At 44.9% G+C, this 13416-nt stretch overlaps 1 long non-coding RNA gene across 1 annotated transcript in view; it reads left to right on the top strand.

Moving 5' to 3' along the window:
* Positions 1 to 10838, top strand: part of LOC142827737 (uncharacterized) — a 30835-nt gene extending 19997 nt beyond the window's left edge. Inside the window, exons 3-4 of the long non-coding RNA XR_016349099.1 lie at positions 8295 to 8425; positions 8926 to 10838. This is a non-coding gene — a long non-coding RNA (uncharacterized LOC142827737). The remainder of the gene's footprint in view (positions 1 to 8294; positions 8426 to 8925) is intronic.
* Positions 10839 to 13416: the final 2578 nt, after the last annotated feature.

Here is a 13416-nt window from a genome sequence, read left to right as displayed (position 1 = left end):
GTGCCACAAGACTCCTCATTGCTTTTAATGAATTAAGAATTAACTTCTCCTAAATTGCATTAGTTGTGCTGTGTCCTTTGATCCACATATTAGAAAGCCATTTACAGGAGTGATGTCTTTATGGTGATATGAATTCTCAGACAGAGGATGGCCTTCCTTTGCTGCAGTTTGACCTTGTCGAGGACTCTTAAAGGAGCCAGAGTTTTCTCTACATTGATAAACCTGCTTGTCAGATGGACTCTCTTTTCAAAATGGGGGTTTGATAAAAACGACTTTTTTATTTTTAAGGTAAATACACAGGGCTTGTCTAGTTTTGGAAACACCCGTTCTTAGCTTGTAGGCATGTAGCCAGACACAAACCCCATCTTGTTTTTCCACAAACCCCATCTTGTTTCCCCCCCCCCCCCAGAGAGCAAGAGAAAGGCAGTCAGCCTTTGATGCCCTGGGAACACAGGTGTGCTGCCTGTCCCTGACTCTACCATAAACAGAAACCAGACAGTAAATGGGCTAGCTGACGACCTCCCGTCACCCTGATGGCTAGTACCAGTAATTGACATGCCTGCACTGTCCCAGGAGAGGAATCTTCGCCCATCACATACCAGAGGTGCCCATTGTCTGCATTTTCCCAGGTGTAAATTATGCTTTGCACCCTTCGTGGGAAACTTGGCATTCAAAGCCATTTTTCCTAATTGGCCACTTGAGCCCAGGAAGAAGCCTACATGACCCAAGGGGTATAAAAGAGGTTCAGCAGCCCACCCCATTTGAGCTCCAATCATCTATACCTGCTGGCAGGTATTGATTGTCTCCCGAGGTCTGTGGGACGCCCAACCTCGCCCTACTTCTTCCCGAGGGATTGAGAGAAAGACGCTGGCCACGCCAAGTCTGGAACGCAGGGGTGAGAATATATACCTGCTATGTGTCTATTTTGCATGCATTTAATAAGAGCTCAGAGAACCAAAGGGTTTCATGGTACCTGTAAGTGACTTATTAGTGTAATTTCTGTCCTGTCCTTTGTAGTGTCTGTGTTATCTGTAACACAGTAGTAGCATTTAACAACTAAGTTTACCCTGTAACAATAAATAGTAACTGTTTAAGTTTTAACCTGACTCCTTCAGTTGCTGTAACAGAACCAAGCACAATTTAAAAGAACTTCAGCCGGTCATAAGGGACTCACTGCCCTGACCGTCGGCTGACAGAAGTGGCGTAGTCGGCAGGATTGTGCTACTGGTTCACATACAGCAACATGAAGCCTGTCATGATAGACATGGATTTTAGTGGTATAGAGAAAGGGTTTGCCCAGGAAGGTTGGGGCAACCCCAAATGGGATAGAGAAATGTTAGGAAAGGATTGGAGAAATCCTGAGGAGTTGTAGGTGCAGTTCTATAAGTATAGAACTGCCTGCAAGCTAAAGAATGGGACAAAGCCTGAGTCTGTGGAAAGGAGCCACTTTCCATTTAGCAAGGAAAACAGGATCAGGCCCAGACAAGCAGGCAGAAATGGAAAACAGGATCAGGCCCAGACAAGCAGGCAGGTGACAGATAAGATTGAAAGCCTTGTGGTAGAACTGAGAAAAAGACAGTAAGTACTGGAAATCTAAATCCTTAAAGCATACTTACAAGAGTAATATCTGAAACAAGGCCAGTTTTATTTTAGAGATAAGAAAGTGTTTTAAGAAAAGAGAAACAGAGAATTTAAACTCTGCAGAGAATGGAGAGAATTGAGCAGTTGTGCAAATGCTAAAATGGCGTAGATAGAAAATTGTGGTTTCTTTACAGTCATTCTAAAGGGAAAATGGGCCCTTTTTCCAAAGGAATGTCTGTAAATAATCCAGGCAAATTTGACTCAAATCTGAACATTTGATTATAGATACTGCTAAAAGAACTCTAAAGGGAGGGGGTTCTATTGGAACTGAACTACCCCATTGAATAAAAAGGGAATGTAATTGTTGTACAGCTATGTAGAAATAGTGTAAGAAAGGTTCAGAGAGAATGTATGTGTATCTCTGTGTATATATATATATATATATATATATATAGTGTAAATAAATGAAGTTTTCAAGGTCCAGTAATCTTGTTTGTAGGTTTAAAACAAATTGGTTTGGTAAGACCATTTTAGTCCAAGTTGTTTAATGAAGGTACAGGAAAACTGTAAGCATAAAGAAAGAGTTACACTATATGCAAAGTTTAATGTGGCTAAGTAGTGTTGTAAACAAAGATTGCACACTTTCCTGTAACATGCCATGTACACTATAGAATGAGTAAAAACTGCAAAAATGTAAAAGCCTCTGCTGCAGAAGTGGAGAGGTAGAAATGCATGTCCCTCAGTACCCAGACAGAGCTAGATTCCCTTAAGGATGAGTGCTGAGAGTTAAGCAACTCTCAGATGTATTTATTTTTTTTCTTCCCTCAGGAATATGCATAAGAAAAGGACCAGGAGGTATGAGGCTTAGTAAACAAGCTCACCCTCCCTTACCAAATCAATAGTAGACAAACATGTGTCATTGTAAAAAGTCATTTAGCAGGAATTAGGATGGACCATAAGAAGGGGAAGGCAAAAAGTTTGGAGCCCTATAGGCATAGTTGAAGGAATAAGGCAGACATTGGAAAGTTACTAAAAATGAAAAACATTTTTGAAAGAACAAAGCAAGTGATTTGAGGGAATGTAAAGATAAAGGTGGACTCCATGGGAGTGTGGAAGGAATTAAGCAATGGTAGTAATATGTGAAGGGAAATCTTGTTTTAAAATGACACCTTGTTTCTTTGCAGCCTCTTAACAATGTGCAAACCATCTATGCAAAGAAACAATCAAATGTAAACATTTTGTCTATGGACACCTTTGTTAAATCTGCAAAGGAAAATTAAGGATTCTACTAAAACTTAATTGGTTAACTGCATAAAGGAATGAGCTCTATATATTGTAACTCTATTTTGTGGATTTCAAATTAACTACCGTAGTTTTATTTTGTTTTGGATAATGTCCTCTTGCTTAAAATTGCAAACAAACAAGGCACAAATTGGTTAGTGCTTCTGTTGGGCATTCAACTCTTAAGGACATTTAACTTTCTAGAAACCAAATTATTAGTTTAGAAATTCAAGCTTTGAAACTTAACTGTCTCTTTCAAGGCTGAGTTGATAACACTTTTGGCTTGCTTTTAAATTCAACATTATATGTAAATACAGGCTGCCTGGTTACTTCAAAGGAAAGTGGACAGGGAAGGCTGTTGCTGTTTCAGCCGACACATCCACTGCACCCCTGTCCACAAACTTAGAAGGAACAGCTCAGCTTGCAGAGCTGGCAGCAATCAATTAGCTTGTGAGGCAGGGGCCAGTACCATCTACACTAACTCCTATGCTATATGGGCTGGAGCCACCCAGTGGATAAATAACTGGGAAATAGGAAAGCCTGTTTGGAGATTGGAATATTGGAAATGGATATACCAGCATGCAACCCCACATGCCTTAAGCATAAGTCATGTGTCCAAAAGAATAATACTCTAGCTGCATAGCTAAATAACCTAGCAAATGCAGCAGTACAAATTTTTGCTGCCCAGGTGGATTGGGAACGCCTGTACATTTGGCTACATAAAACCTTGGGACACACAGAGAGCTGGTGCGGCAGGCACATGCCAGGGGGTGGTCTATCACCCACAAACAAGCCAGAGATCTGGTACAAGCTTGCACCCTATGTGCTGAACTCAGAAAACATATAACAGAAAGGCAATGATTTGCCAGGCTAAAAAATAGAAAAATACTATGGGCAACCTGGCAAGTAGAGTATATTGGTCCACTGCCCAGCAGTAAGCAAGGGTGGGAGTATGTTTTAACTGGAGTAGAAATTGTTTCAATAATTGGTTTTGCTTACCCAACCCGATGGACAACAGGGTTGTCTACGATCATGGGACTAAACCGCTTAATAGCCCTTGTCCCAACACCCCAGTTTGGGGACACAAACCCATGTACTGCACTCCTATAAGGGAAAAGGAGTCTGGACAACTGCAGATGCTGGGCTAACACCAATAACAATTACTAAGGCTTGGATTGTATCCAAAACCGGCAAACCTTATGTTTTCTTACAGGAAACTGAGGCAATAGCCCTGAACAGTGCTCCAGTGGGATGGATCCTTCCCAATGCTGGTGTGGATCCGGGACACCACCATGAACTTTTTGTATATATATACCGCTTGCTGTTGTAGCGCTTGCAACCACTGTTGTTAGTTACAGACTATTAAAATGAGACATGGTACTCCAACTCGCCATGGTCCTCTTCCTCATCCCAACTGCTACTGCTGTGCCTGAACATCTTACTTGACTCCTCTACTGGACTGGGAATCGAGTTTGTCCCTCTCAGCCCAAATGACTGGTGAAACAAAGTGACATCTTCCGATGGGAACCGGTATGGTTCGATGACAGCGACTACCACAATCCTCTAAATAACTCTGGGGGGAGGTCAAGAGGGGAGGCAAGGGAAGTGGCAACCAACGGTATGGGATAAGACATGCTGTAACTAAAAATGTAAAGCCTCATGGCTAGATTGTCTAGCCCAACACCTAGGACTTTCGTTAACTCCCTTCCTTCACTCTATTGTAAATACTATATTAACCATTTTACTTGTTGTAATTGCTTGCTGCATGCTTCTATGTATTGTTAGGCATTTTGTGTACACTGCTACCTCCTCTGCACAAATCTGGTATATGGCGTTGGGAAGCGATCCTAATCAATCCCTTGATCCAAATTATCTGATCAGACCCTGCTGATAGGGCGATTTTAGCTTCCTCCAAGGAGGGCAAAGGGTGCTGGCATCACCGCCATCTTGCGTTCTGGGACATAGTGAGGTGTGTCAAGGGGGTGGAATGTAGCCAGACACAAACCCCATCTTGTTTTTCCACAAACCCCATCTTGTTTCCCCCCCCCCCCAGAGAGCAAGAGAAAGGCAGTCAGCCTTTGATGCCCTGGGAACACAGGTGTGCTGCCTGTCCCTGACTCTACCATAAACAGAAACCAGACAGTAAATGGGCTAGCTGACGACCCGGGACCTCCCGTCGCCCTGATAGCTAGTACCAGTAATTGACACGCCTGCACTGTCCCAGGAGAGGAATCTTTGCCCATCACATACCAGAGGTGCCCATTGTCTGCATTTTCCCAGGTATAAATTATGCTGTGCACCCTTCGTGGGAAACTTGGTGTTCAAAGCCATTTTTCCTAATTGGCCACTTGAGCCCAGGAAGAAGCCTACATGACCCAAGGGGTATAAAAGAGGTTCAGCAGCCCACCCCATTTGAGCTCCAATCATCTATACCTGCTGGCAGGTATTGATTGTCTCCCGAGGTCTGTGGGACGCCCAACCTCGCCCTACTTCTTCCCGAGGGATTGAGAGAAAGACGCTGGCCACGCCAAGTCTGGAACGCAGGGGTGAGAATATATACCTGCTATGTGTCTATTTTGCATGCATTTAATAAGAGCTCAGAGAACCAAAGGGTTTCATGGTACCTGTAAGTGACTTATTAGTGTAATTTCTGTCCTGTCCTTTGTAGTGTCTGTGTTATCTGTAACACAGTAGTAGCATTTAACAACTAAGTTTACCCTGTAACAATAAATAGTAACTGTTTAAGTTTTAACCTGACTCCTTCAGTTGCTGTAACAGAACCAAGCACAATTTAAAAGAACTTCAGCCGGTCATAAGGGACTCACTGCCCTGACCGTCGGCTGACAAGGCATCGGTCATTGAAGCATTAAATTCCACCAGCTGGTAGCCATACAGGTTCTTGGTGGTGGCATCAAAAACCTCCGAAAAGAAATGTATTTTACCAGGGTGAATTTGCAAGAGGTTGTTTCTCCAGCTCAATGTCACCGTAGCAATAATTGGCATCATGTGATTATGGTAGGGCTTCTGCTTTGCTAGAGTTAACATTTGCCGCATGTTTCTTTTTACATTTTGTCTGTTGTCGGCACTCTAACACCTCTGCAGGTTTTTGGATCACCGTTAAATGTGGTGTCCTTCATGGGGGACCATGTAGTTGTAATAGAGGGCTAAAACTGTGGCCATTTGACCAAATGTTCCTGAGATGCAGCCTGTAAAACTACTGTTGTGTTCCTTGAAGTTGAGAGATTTTTTGTTGTTGTCAGATAGTGATGAATCCAGATCTCAAATGTTTGCATGGAAGCATCCAGCACTCTGAGGTTAACCTTTTAGAGAATGTCTCTCACCCACCAGCCTTATGGGGAAATTAAATTAAAGGTTGAATTGAAAAAGATATTCCTTCTCTTCATAGGTGTGTGTACACATGCAGACCTGGTTAGTCCACTAGTGCCTTTATTTACTTCTCACCACCCACCCCCCAGGCAGGTACAAGAGTCCGACCCACACCATGTCTTCTTGTATCAGTTCTTTCTATCGCATTCTGCTTCGTGGGCCAGCCTGGCCCGTATGTACCCAGGACTACGCGCACCGCCTCCAACAGCAGGGAGAGAGGGGTCCGGGCCTGCCCTCACTCATGGACCCCAGCCCAAGGCCCTAAGGACACAGACCTGTTTTGGTCCGGTCCGGCTGATGGGCTTCCTGCCTTAATGCGCCAGCCCGTAGGCTAGAATGCCCTGCCCTGAGCTGCTTCCTCTCCCCTTACCTAGTCCACAGACCAGTCAGTGTTGGGATGTCTGTCTTGCCCCTGTGTCCCTTCAGGGCCTTGTCTGCGGTTCCTCAGGGATTCCCTGGGGGTGCGACCCATCGCTCCATTCCTCCCTCCCCCCCTCCGTGAGCGTCTGCTCCTTTTGAACCCTGGCACCCTGGTGTTGCATCATACCCGGGCACCTCTCCTCCCAGCTGTGTCGCAGCCCAAGAGCATGCCGTGCATGCTCTGTCCATGCTCCGCCCCTCCCGCCTCTGGCCGGGGCCAGGGGGTTTAAAGTGTGGGGTTGCTGCGCCCCATCACAGTGTGTCAGAAGCCTCCTGTTTTAAAGGATGCACCAGATAGCTGATTCCTCTGAGCTGCATGTGTGATCAAGGGAGTTAAAATTGTTGTCAGCCTCTGAAGTTTCAGCCATGCTGAAGAGCTCCAGACAGTAGCCAGTGTCAGTTTCAGTCCATCGAGGGCAGATATTTTGAAAAGTCTGGATGGTATACCACTAAAATCTGTCCGAGGCTATTTTTTGGGGAGGGGTTGAATTTAAGGAAGGTCAGCAGCACATTAGGTTAGCCTGGGGAGGAGAACTTTAGGGAGTAGAAAAATGGAAGGGAAATGTGTCGAGAAAACCTGGATCTACACAAAAGGGAGGCACACAAATGTGTATGTGTGGTAGAGAGATGAGAGGACTGGAGGACTGGTGAGTGGGAAAAGGAAAGACCTATGAGAAAGTGGGAGGGGTGAAAATTTCTTTCTGCAGGTGAGTCAGGATCTTGAGTATTTATAATCCCATCGGGTGCCTGGGAGATAGGGGTGCCTGCCTGTGTCTGTCAAGGTGTGTGTTTGTATTATCCAAGGCCACCAGATATCCTTGTATTTGTCTGTACTCACAGAGGCCATAGGATTCCCCCAAATCATTCAAAACACATATATTAGAAGAAAAATCCAGTCTCAATTTAATAATGGCCACTGACAAAGAAGCCACAAAATGCATGTGTGATTAATTGCTATTTCCTTGAAGAATTTACAGCTAAGTTCCAGTAAGAATTGTCTAGCTTGCATTCTCAGCCAGTGTTTGGAGAATGTCTACGTTATTCCTTTGTCTACTAGACTGAAGAGCCCATTGTCAATTCCCATTTAGGTCCAGTACTCACAGACTTCATCCAGTTGCCTTTTCACTTTCTCTTTATTAAGCTAACTTCATTGATCGTGGTTAGTCACTAGGGGGCATGTTTTCTGATCAGTCATTTTCTTGGCTTTTTTCTCAAGCCTTCTAAATTTAGCAAAGTCCTTCTTTAATTGAGGAGACCAGAAATGGACACCATTTTCCACCAGTGATTGCAGCTGCAACAAATACTGAGATTCCTCTGTTTCTGCAGCCAATGATCACAGTAGAAGCTCATTGTTTGTGGATTAATACCTTAGTCCACCAAATCTTTTTTCAGAGTCATTGCTTCCGAGGATCGAATCACTTTCCAGGGTCCCTCTATACTCCTAAATGTCAACATTCATACCAAGCTGTTTTGAATATTGAAACATAGTTTTGCTTGAGTCCACTTTATTCAATAGTGGCAATAACTGGATATCAGCGCTGTGTCCACTTCATTATTGAACCAGTCCAGTAACATCTATTTTGGTCCACAAACTTCCTCATTGATGATTTTGTCTCTTCTTTCAGTTCTTGGACAAAAATGTTAAACAGTGTAGAGCCACACACGGATCACTACGGAACTCCAAACAAACATATGACTGTTGTTTCCAGAACGAGCCTGGGATTTCCCCTAAGGAGGAGGCATGTCCGGGAATGAAGTAAGATGCAAGAAGGTGGAGTGCTATGAAACCAATTTGTCAGCTGTCCTTTATTATGAATGTAGCCTTGAACATTTTATGGTTGCATTTGTCCTGAGCTAATTAATGAAGGTGGGATTGTCAGAAAGTAGATATGACACATATAAATCATTCCACTCTTAAATATACAAGCTGTGTTCAGAAGCCAACATGTGGTTATTCTAGTTGGTCTCTGATAAATGCAATCACTTAGTATTGGAATCACAGGCGGTACATGAGAAGAGGGACAAGTGGGAATAGGTGTGAGGAAGACAAGGTGTGGACTTAGATACAGAAGAGGGGCGGAGGAAAAGGTGGGATGGGAGGGAGAATAGGAGGGGTAATCAGGGAGACCAAAGAGTAGAAGAGAACAGTTGAGAGGGGCTTTTTTTTTGAGTAATGGGAAAATTGTGTCTTGTATTTTTTCCTCCAGTGGACACCTAGAAGAGTCCAACCTTTCTGCATCCCTCTATGTCTTTCAGCCTGGCTGCCATGTGTTGTTGGATCTGCAGGTCCCTGCTTCTCCTGACCTGTCTGAACCCCTTACCCTGTAAAAGCGACAAGGAGTCCTGTGGCACCTTATAGACTATGTGGGAGAAAGTCAAATAACTCCAATTGTGTCTAAGGGGGGACTGTGCAGGAAATCAAAACTCTCTAAAAGAAAACTGCTGTAAGGGTTAAAAGTTGTCCAGGCCTCTCTCTTTCTCTCTGTAACAGAGAAATCATCTTAACTCTAATCAAGACCCTTACAATGCCTCCTATCTCAACTTCATGGAGACTCCTAGTCTGTCACAAATTGTCATGTAAACTCTTATCTTTGTCACAGTTTGCCTTGTAGACTCCTCACTCAAGTTCTCATGTGCCTTTGTACTGTAAACTTACTTCTAGCACTTCTGGGGTGAACAGAAACGTCTCAGAGTACCTCTGCTGAGACTTTGATATGTTAAAGAAAACAATCAACAACTAAACTATCTGAACATACTGTATAAAGGATCCCTGAAACTCTCTCTCAGGGCTGCTGCTGCTCTCACTCTGGTAGCTGTCAGCCTGCATGCATGCATACTAAAGTTTTCCTTCTAGATTTCTCTCCTGCTTCACTGCTTTGACCTCCTGCCTTGGACCCTTCTGGGGACTCTGTACCCCAGGGGAGCGAGATTTCCCCAACAATTTGGTGTCAGAAGTGGGATGGCTTGGAACTCCAGTTGGAAAGGCTGATGATGGGGAATGGGAACAGACTACAGCGTGCACCTGGAGGGTAAGGGATCCATTTAAAATCCCCCAGTCTGCCTCCCTGTTCTGGTCACCAGCTGGACCGGCTGGCGGTAAGAGTCATCTTTTGCTCCAAAATTTTCTTTAAGAGGCTTGAGGGAGATTTAAAAAAAAACCCACAGGGTACATCTAAATAGGGGTTGGATTTTGTTGCTGACTGATTGGTGGCGAATCCAAGCGCATGGTTTTGAGTGAGTGAAGTCCGGAACGGGACGGCAGCCGCACCAGTGCTGTCAGTGTCACTGAACAGCTGCTGAAAGCAAGGGCGGTTTCCCCTGGCACATAAGCAGTGTAAGTGAAGCTGACAGTTTGTGTGGACTCCCATGCTATCCGTGGAGAGGGTAGTGTTGCTGGACGCCTGTGCTATCCTTGGAGAGGGTAATACTTTTGGGGCTCCTGTGCTGTCCTTGGACAGGACAGTGCTAACATGGGTGGGATTGTTCCCTCGAGTATGTCTCCGACCGAGGGGAAAGGTTTCTCACAGCCTGGGACTCCCTTGTCTCAGATGATAAGAATTTACAGTCAGCTACGTAATTGCCGACAGGTTTGAAACTAAGGAGACTTAAGAAATTAATGAGCATTTGGAATGGCTATACTCAGGGGAATTCCCAGAAAAAATGGTCACTAGAGGGTAACTTTGACTTACAAAAGCTTGCTTATCTTACAGTTTTCCTCGAGGAAAAACATCCTAACCAGATGGAATATTGGTGCCTCTGGGAGGATGTGGCAGAAAAAAAAATAGAATCAGAGCATTATGGCTAGCCAAAAAGATTCTATTGAAAAGCTGCAGCAAGAATTGGCTACTCTAAAGAAACAGCTTGATTCCCCAGATGTGCCATCTGCACCCCACCCCACTTTGGACCCTTGTCACCTGAACATTCTTTCCTGTTATCTCTCTGTTCTCCTGTAAAACTTATGGGACGTGACTTGTTGTGTAAATTGGGTGCAAACCTTCTCTGTAGAGAGGAAGGGATATTTGTTGACCTTCCGCCCTATAAGGCTCCAAATTTGATGACATTACTTCTCACAGAGGAATCTGATGAGACCTCAGGACATACACCACTCCTGGAACTCTCACATGTCCCAGAGACATTGGGGCAGCCCATGTGAATGAAGTGGGGTTGCTAGCCTCTGCAACACCAGTGCAAATAACATAGGGTATGTCTACACTACCCTCCTAGTTCGAACTAGCGGGGTAATGTAGGCATACCACACTTGCAAATGAAGCCCGGGATTTGAATTTCCCGGGCTTCATTTGCATAAGCGGGGAGCCGCCATTTTTAAAACCCCGCTGGTTCGAACCCCGTGCACCGGTGGAACGAGGTGTACCGGTAGTTCGGAATAGGAATCCTAGTTCGAACTACCTAGTTCGAGCCCCGTGTAGCCGCGCTGCACGGGGTTCGAACCAGCGGGGTTTTAAAAATGGCGGCTCCCCGCTTATGCAAATGAAGCCCGGGAAATTCAAATCCCGGGCTTCATTTGCAAGTGCGGTATGCCTACATTACCCCGCTAGTTCGAACTAGCGGGGTAGTGTATACATACCCATACAGACACAACAAGCCTTTCCCAAGGGTACCCCTGTATCTATTGTCTAGGGAGGCACAAGAGGGCATTAAGCCTGTAATCTCTTCCCTCCTTGGACAAGTGATACTTGTTTATACAACTTCACCATGTAATACACCTATACTACCTTTGTACAAGACCTAAAAGCCATCAACAAGTTTGTAATCCCTAGATTTCCAGTAGTACTTAACCCTGTTACTATTCTTTCCTCTATTCTACCCATTTCTAAATGGTTCTCTGAAATAGATTTATGTTCTGCCTTCTTTTCTATTCCAGTGCATGAGAATTCCCAATTTCTCTTTGCGTTTTCCATTCAGGGTCGTCAATTAACCTGGACATGTTTTCCCCAAGGTTATTGTGAAAGCCCTACTCTGTTTTCTCAGTTTTTAAAAGCTGACCTTAATTCTATCCCTCTTCCCTGCAGCTCTGTGTTGGTTCAGTATGTTGATAATGTGTTAATTGCTAGAAAAACTGAGAAAGGGTGTAAAACTGATAGCTTGCATGTGTTAAAATGTCTTGCTGGAAAAGGTCACAAGCTTATCCCTTTAACTTGTGCTTGCCTTTTAGCTTCTGGACAGTCTGCTGCCATTTATACTGACTCAAAGTATGCTTTCTCTGTCTGTCATGCCACAGGACAAATTTGGAAACAACGAAGTTTCCTTACCTCTTCTGGCTCCACTATCTCTCATGGTCCCCTTATCTCCCAACTTCTTGATGCCATTCAGCTACCCACATCCCTCTCTATTACCCATTGCCCGGCTCACACAGGTGCCACTGATCCTGTTTCTCTGGGTAATGGGAGTGCTGATGCAGCAGCAGACATGCAGCAGCACATGGACCTCCGGCTCCCTTTCAGATTCTGGTCTCTCTTTCTCTCTCCTGTTTCTTTGCAGGACCTGATAGAACTAAAGCAAGCTGCTCAACCTGCAGAGAGAAACCTTTGAGAGAAAGCAGGCTGCTCCTTATCCCCTGCTGGGATAATGGTTGCACCTGATGGCCGCCCAATTGCCCCAAGATCTCTCACACGGCAGCTTGCTCAGGTGTCTCATCAGATGACACACATGAGCAACAGGGAGGTGGCCTCACAGATCCTAAAACAATGGTACACCCCGGGTGCGCACCTAGAAGCTGCAAGGGTATCTAATTCATGTGTGATTTGTAAGCAGTTTAATGTTGCAGGAGGAGACTCATAGGCTGGCGGCCACACAGAAAGAAGAAACCTAGACATAAAACGATGGTTAGGAAAGCTTGCACCTGCAGGTGAAGGAAGCCCTCCCAGTACCTACTGATGTACTGTGCCACAACATCCACCCAGGCAACTACGTGTTTGTGAAGGAACGTTGCAGAAAGAACTGCCTGGCAGCCCGGTGGGAAGGACCGTTCCAAGTGCTGCTCGTCACCCACACAGCAGTAAAGGTGAAGGAGCGCCCCTCGTGGATCCATGCAAATCATGTACACCGAACTGCAGATCCAACAGAGCTAATTGACCCCATCACCCAACCCCTCCCCGGAGGAATCACCTGAGGACGAGGTTCAGCAGACCAAGGCGGCAGACTCTCAAACCAGACTGTTACCAAACGGTCCTCCACCAGGAGCTTCAAGGTATAACCTGAGAGGTAGGACTGTGCCAGCAAAGACCTACAGGTGAGCCTGGTGCCCTGTAGCTCTTACAAAGGGGAATCCTTTCCAGTATTGAGCGAACTAAGAGACTACGAAATCTCGAAGAGTGCCTGCAGAGGCAAGCCAAACAATGCTAACTAATTAAGCTTAGTTAAAGAGACTGCTTTGCTAAGTGCTAGCTAATTACTGCATTATTATTATCCTTTCTACTTTAGAGATTTAAGATACTATAATAGGTTGAGGATTGTTTTCCCTCTTTTCGTAGTCAGAGTAGCCTTAGTATATAACTTTCCCCACCCTATCAGGAAGCCCTGCAGAAGATTGTGTCCCTCCCCAATGCAAGCGATTGTTGGATATGTGAACAGTTTATCAAAGTCTCTGAAGGCCTTTTACCATTACAGTTTATCCCAAATCCTGCCTCCCTGTGGACCAGACCTCTAAAATTCAGATTTACTGGTAGTCAGTATTCTACAGGAGAGCGGGAGTGGGTAGATGCCCAGAATGATAACACTGTACGACTG

This window comes from Pelodiscus sinensis, chromosome 3 (genome assembly GCF_052426305.1).
Source record: "Pelodiscus sinensis isolate ZL-2025 chromosome 3, ASM5242630v1, whole genome shotgun sequence".
Classification (NCBI taxonomy): Eukaryota; Metazoa; Chordata; order Testudines; family Trionychidae; genus Pelodiscus; species Pelodiscus sinensis.
The sequence above is the reverse complement of the archived record's forward strand: the minus strand, read 5'-3'. Positions and strand labels throughout refer to the sequence as shown.